At 54.9% G+C, this 6,125-nt stretch overlaps 1 long non-coding RNA gene across 1 annotated transcript; it reads left to right on the forward strand.

Moving 5' to 3' along the window:
• Positions 1 to 299: 299 nt before the first annotated feature.
• Positions 300 to 5,726, forward strand: LOC133768336 (uncharacterized). Its single transcript, XR_009866944.1, has 3 exons — positions 300 to 360; positions 2,064 to 2,206; positions 5,438 to 5,726. It is a non-coding gene; the product is annotated as an uncharacterized LOC133768336 (long non-coding RNA).
• The last annotated feature ends 399 nt before the right edge of the window (positions 5,727 to 6,125 follow it).

A 6,125-nucleotide genomic window follows, 5' to 3' on the forward strand; every position in this document is an offset into this window, starting at 1 on the left:
GCCGCGCTGTCAGTCACAGGAAGTCGCGCCGCCGTCCCCTCCTCCCTCGTTCCCCTTCCTTCCCCGAACGCCCCTCCCCTGCCCCGACTGGGCCTCTGATTGGCCATCTGCGCTGCCACTCCTCCGGCGGGGCGGGGCGGGAGGCGGGAGGCGGCTGTGGTGGGAGGGCCCGCGGCTTCCGTGGCTAAGAGGAGCCGGCGGCGGCCGTGTCTGTGGTGGCCCCGGCGGCGGCGAGCGCGACCGGCCCTGCCTCCCCACCCCCTCGGCTCTGCTCGCCACACGCCCTCGGCGCGCGCCCTGCCTGGACGGGGAGCCTCGGGAGGAGCCGCGAGCGGCCGGAGCCGAGCCGGGCGAGCCGCGGTGAGTGGGAGTCCGGCCGGGGACCCCTCCCCCACCGCCCCGCGCATCCTTTCTCCTGGCGGCCACGCCGCGCGCGCCCCCGGGGTGCGGGCGTCGCCGGTCCCCCCGCGCTGCCCGCCGCTCCCGCCCCGCTCGTCCGTCGGGGCGGGGGTCGCGGAGCCGGGGCGCGCGGGCGCAGCCTTGCACCTGTGCAGCCGCCGGGCCGGGCCTCGCGGCGCTGGGCGGGGAGGCGCGGGGGTTCCCGCCCTGGCTGCGCCCCGGGTGTGTGCGCGCGGCGGCTGCGGGGACGGGGCTCCCCGCGCTCTGTGCCACGCTCGGGATCCCCGGGCCAGGCGGCGCATCAGGGCTGGATGCCTGAGTGGGAGCCCGAACCCCGCCAGGTGGGCAGGGTCCTGTGCGGGTTTGAAACTTGCAGGCCGACAACTTCAGCCTCTTCGGAAAGCGTTGCTGACAGCCCCTCGCCTGACCCTGCGCCCCCGGTGGGACCACTGAAAAAAAAAAAAAAAAAGGGAGAAGCACTGGTATTGTGCAGCGGCTGGGACTGGACCTTGGGAGGCGACTCCCAGATCTGCCAGTGGCCAGCTTGAGCCTCGGTTTGCTCATCTGGGAAATGGGGGTAGTCGTGTCCATCGGATCCGGGCCTGGCGCGCAGTCAGGGCCCAGGAGCTGTTAGCTGTTGTGAAGTTAAGAGCCGGGCTGTCTCGCCTCTGGCTGGATTTCTGTTTTCTCCCTGTTATGTGGAGCGGCCTGGTCCCCAGGTAACCGCCTCCCAGGCAGGAGCAGGAGGTGTGTGGCTTCGACGTGACAACGACACCTACGGTGCCACGTTTTCACACAAACTCGGAATGTCCCCAGCTTGCAAGCGTTTGAGATCGCTTCTGCAGGAAGTTGAAGCTTGTACGACAGCGTGTATGTTCAGTAAGGGGCTTCGCTGCAGGAGAGCCCCAGAACGCCGGGTGGCACTGCGGGAAGCAGGGAGGAGGTGCCCGCTTGGCCCGCAGCCCCGCGCCAGCCCCGTGCCGCAGGGCGGAGAGCCTGTGCCTGAAAGTTGCTAAACTTACTCTTTGCCCGATGTCCTTTGCATTGTCCTTTGCATTTTTCACTGCAAGTCCAAGGGCTTTATGATGCTTTCTACTGAAATGATAAACAGGGGAAGGAGGCGTCTGGGGTGTAGCGGTGTCTGGGGTGTAGCAGCAGCGCTTGCTCGTGTTCCTTGCTGGTAACTGCCAAGGCTTTTAAGAGTCATTTCCACCAGGGTGTGTGCGCCTTTTCTCTTAAGAGTTAAATCAGGAGAGATGCGAGAATAACACCCCGTCATCCAGTATTGACTGCAGACTTGCCACGTCCTTCGTGCGCTGTCAGATTCTGCGAGGGAGGGACTCGGGGCATAAAACAGGATCTCAGCCCGTGAGGGCGAAGCCGTAAAGCCTGGGTCACCCAGCAGTGACGGTGGGTCCTGCTTAGGTAATGATGCTGTGTATTCATTTAGCAAACTTTTATTTAAAAAATTATTTATTTATTTGAAAAGCAGAGTTAGAGAGAGGGAGAAAGAGAGAGATCTTCCATCTGTTGGTTTAGTCCTGAACTGGCTGCAACAGCTGGGGCTGGGCTAGGCTGAAGCCAGGATCCTGGAACTCCATCTGGGTGTCCTCTGTGGGTGGCAGGGATCCAAGTACTCGGGCCATCTTCCTCTTCTTTCCCAGGTGCATTAGCAGGGAGCTGAATTGGAAGTGGAGCAGCCGGGATTCGAACTGGCGCCAGTGTCTCAGGAGGTGGCTTAACCCACTGTACTGCGATGCTGGCCCCTCACTCAGGAGACTTTTGTTCCACCCCTCTAATGTGCCAGGTATTTTTCTGAGAGCAGGGGTCATCAGGATAGCAAGATGTGGTCCCTGCTTGTGAGCAGCTCACAGCAGTGGGAGGGGTAGGAAGGGGCGGAGGGTTGTAAACACGGACATGCACTGTAGCTGCAAGCCCAGGGTTGTATGAGAGGCTTGAGGGCCCTTCTCCTCTGGCTGTGTGGGAAGACGGTGTTTGAGCTGAGGGGGTGCTGGGAGGAGGGCTCCAAGAGAGCCGCTGAGGTCAGGAGGTTTTCTCAGCCCATCTTTGGGCACAGCAGTTACCAGCCCCAGGAAGAGGCAGGAAACTGGCATTCCTGATGCCCCCTGTGCCCCAGGCCTTTAGCTCATCTTGTGCTGTGCTGCTTCAGCCTTGCCAAGCCCCCATGAGGCTGTTTCCCTGTCTTTAGGAGAGGCAAACTGCGGTTCAGGGCAGGTAACTCATTTAGGCTCACACAGTGGGTGAGAGAGCCAGGACTTAAATCTGATTCAAAAGTGTATGTCGGGGGGCTGGCGCCCTGGCTCACTTGGTTAATCCTCTGCCTGCGGCGCCGGCATCCCATATGTGCACCGGGTTCTAGTCCCTGTGACTCCTCTTCCGGTCCAGCTCTCTGCTGTGGCCCGGGAGGGCAGTGGAGGATGACCCAAGTGCTTGGGCCCTGCACCCGCATGGGAGACCAGGAGGAGGCACCTGGCTCCTGGCTTTGGATTGGCGCAGCGCCGGCCATAGTGACCATTTGGGGGGGTGAACTAATGGAAAAGGAAGATCTTTCTCTCTGTCTCTCTCACTGTCTAACTCTGCCTGTCTTTAAAAAAAAAAAAAAGGCATATGTCAGGTGCTGGCGCTGTGGTAGTGGGTAAAGCCGCCACCTGCAGTGCCAGCATCCTATATGGGCACCGGTTTGAGTCCTGGCTGCTCCACTTCCGATCCAGCTCTCTGCTGTGGCCTGAGAAAGCAGTAGAGGGTGGCCCAAATCCTTAGGCCTCTGTACCCGCATGGGAGACCCAGAGGAAGCTCCTGGCTCCTGGCTTCAGATCAGCGCAGCTCTGGCCTTTGTGGCCATCTGGGGAGTGAATTATTGGATGGAAGACCTCTCTCTACCTCTCTGTAACTGCCTTTCAAATAGTTAAATAATTCTTTAAAAAAATTTAAAAAAAGCAAGCCGGCGCCGCGGCTCACTAGGCTAATCCTCCGCCTTGCGGCGCCGGCACACCGGGTTCTAGTCCCGGTCGGGGCACCGATCCTGTCCCGGTTGCCCCTCTTCCAGGCCAGCTCTCTGCTGTGGCCAGGGAGTGCAGTGGAGGATGGCCCAAGTGCTTGGGCCCTGCACCCCATGGGAGACCAGGAGAAGCACCTGGCTCCTGCCATCGGATCAGCGCGGTGCACCGGCTGCAGTGCGCTACCGCGGCGGCCATTGGAGGGTGAACCAACGGCAAAAGGAAGACCTTTCTCTCTGTTTCTCTCTCACTATCCACTCTGCCTGTCAAAAAAAAAAAAAAAAAATTTAAAAAAAGCATAGTGTGCACTTTTTTGGTAACCATGCTTTGTAGAAGACAGTATAGGGACGTTTACGCTGAAGCCTGTGACACCGGCATCCATATGGGCACTGGTTCAAGTCCCAGCTGCTCTGCTGTGATCCAGCTCCCTGCTGATGTGCCTGGGAAAGCAGCGGAGGATGGCCCGAGTGCTTGCTTGGGCCTCTGCACCCACGTGGGAGACCCGGATGAAGCTTCTGGCTTCGGCCCTGGCTGTTGTGGCCGTCTGTGGATGTGAACCAGCAGGTGGAAGATCTCTCTTTCTCTCTAACTCTTTCAAATAAGTAAATCTTTAAGTCAGTATAAAGAATTTGAACAGTTCCATTTGTAATGTTTTACTACATCTGTAACAGATTTCTTATTGTGAAAAGGTTCATATTTGAGTCACTAAGGCTTATATAATTAATAAAGGTTATCTTTATCAAATTGTATTTATTTTACACTGATAATGTGGTGATGTTTCCTAAAAAGTGTGGCCAGGGGAGTATTCGGGATATTGATACAGATTCTACATGAGGCTCTTTATATAAAATTTGTTAAACAGATACAGACTTGCTTAAATATTTAGTTAAGTGTACGGAGAGAGAATTTTAGACATATGCCCAATTAATTTACAAAGGGAAAATTAGAGTTTTGAAATCATACTAACAGAGATTGTGGATTACATTTGGAGTAAACAGTATGACAAGAGCATCCGCTAGACTGGAAGTTCCCCACAGGCAAGGATATCTTTTGTTCTTGGTTTTAGGACACAGTAGATGCTCAGTAAATATTTTTTACATAGAAGATGAATGTGTGTTTGTGTGTTGTGTGTGTGTGTGTATGTATTTATATATGCTAGGGTTGGTAGTTGGAACTCCATCTAGGTCTCCCTAGTGGCAGGTGTTGAGCACTTGGGCCGTCCTCCACTGCTTTCCCAGGCACATTAGCAGAGAGCTGGATCAGAAGGGGAGCAGCTGGGAAATGAACCAGCACCCATATGGGATGCTGGCATTGCACACAGGCTTAACCCACTAGGCCATACACTGGCCCCATAGGAACATTTTCATCACTTCTTATTGAGAAAAAACTTAGACCATGAGGTTATATTTGAGAAGGCTCTTGAAAAAGAAAAGGAAAGACGTTGATGAGTTATGGGTGAAGGGATGGGCATGGGGAGTAGTTTATAAATGCATACACATCTTGGAAGAAAAGGAAAATTAAACACGAGGAATGGCCCCCATCACAGTTCACCAGATACAGGGACTGTTGTGGCTGGGCCTTGATACAGTTTCAAGAAGGAAATTATATCTGCTCTCAGGGAACCAAGTTTTGGAGAGTGGATGTATTAACTGCCTATCGGTGTATAATCGGTTGCTTCGAAGTTAGCATTGGGGGGCTGGTGCTGTGGCGTAGCAGTGCCGGCATCCCATATGGGCACCGGTTCAAGTCCTGGCTGTTCCACTTGCGATCCAGCTCCCTGCTATGGCCTGGGGAAGCAGTAGAACATGGCTCAAGTCCTTGGGACCCTGCACCCATGTGGGAGATCTGAAAGAAGCTCCTGGCTCCTGGCTTCGGATCTGCACAGCTCTGGCCGTTGTGGCCAACTGGGAAGTGAACCAGCGGATGGAAGACTTTTCTCTCTCTCGCTGGGTCTCCTTTTCTCTCTTTGTAACTCTGACTTTCAAATAAATCAATAAATCTTTTTTTTTTTTTTTAATTAGTATTGGAGTGTCCTGCATTAGCAGGAAGTTGACGAGAAGCAGAAGAGCAGGTCCCGAACCAGGTGCTTCGATATTGTGTACACTCCAACGGCTTTACCTCCTGTGCCACAGCACCAGCTGATGAAGGCTCAAGTGTCTGGGCCCCTGCCACCCACATGGGAGACGTGGGTGGAGTTCCTGGCTGCTGGCTTCTGCCTAACCCCAGCGCTGGCTGTTGTGGCTACTTGGAGAGGGACCAGTGGATGGACGATCGCTCTGTCTTGTTCTGTTGCGGAGCTTTTCAACTAGATGAAAATAATTTTTTTTAAGTGTTTAAGACAACAATAAACATTTGTTCTCTCTTGTTTCTTTGAGTTAGGAATTTGGGCGCAGCCTGAGTGGTTCAGGCTCAGGGTCTCTCGAGAGGTTGCAGTATGAAGTCTGCTGGCATTGCTGCTGTCGAAGTCTTGAGTGAGGCAGGTGGATCCTCTTCCAAGGTGTCTGGCTGCTCACGGGGCTGGTTGAGTAGCTTGGTGCAGGCTGTTGGTGGGAATTCTGAGTTCTCTCTCTGGGGGCCTCTCCCCACAGCCATTTGAAGGTAGCATGGCAGCTGGCTTCCCCCCAAGCAAGGAATCCAAGAGACCAAGCTACATTTCCTGTTTTGTTTTTGTTTTTGTTTTGACGGGCAGAGTTAGAGAGACAGAGAGAA

Source organism: Lepus europaeus, chromosome 10 (genome assembly GCF_033115175.1).
Source record: "Lepus europaeus isolate LE1 chromosome 10, mLepTim1.pri, whole genome shotgun sequence".
In the NCBI taxonomy this organism is placed as follows: domain Eukaryota; kingdom Metazoa; phylum Chordata; class Mammalia; order Lagomorpha; family Leporidae; genus Lepus; species Lepus europaeus.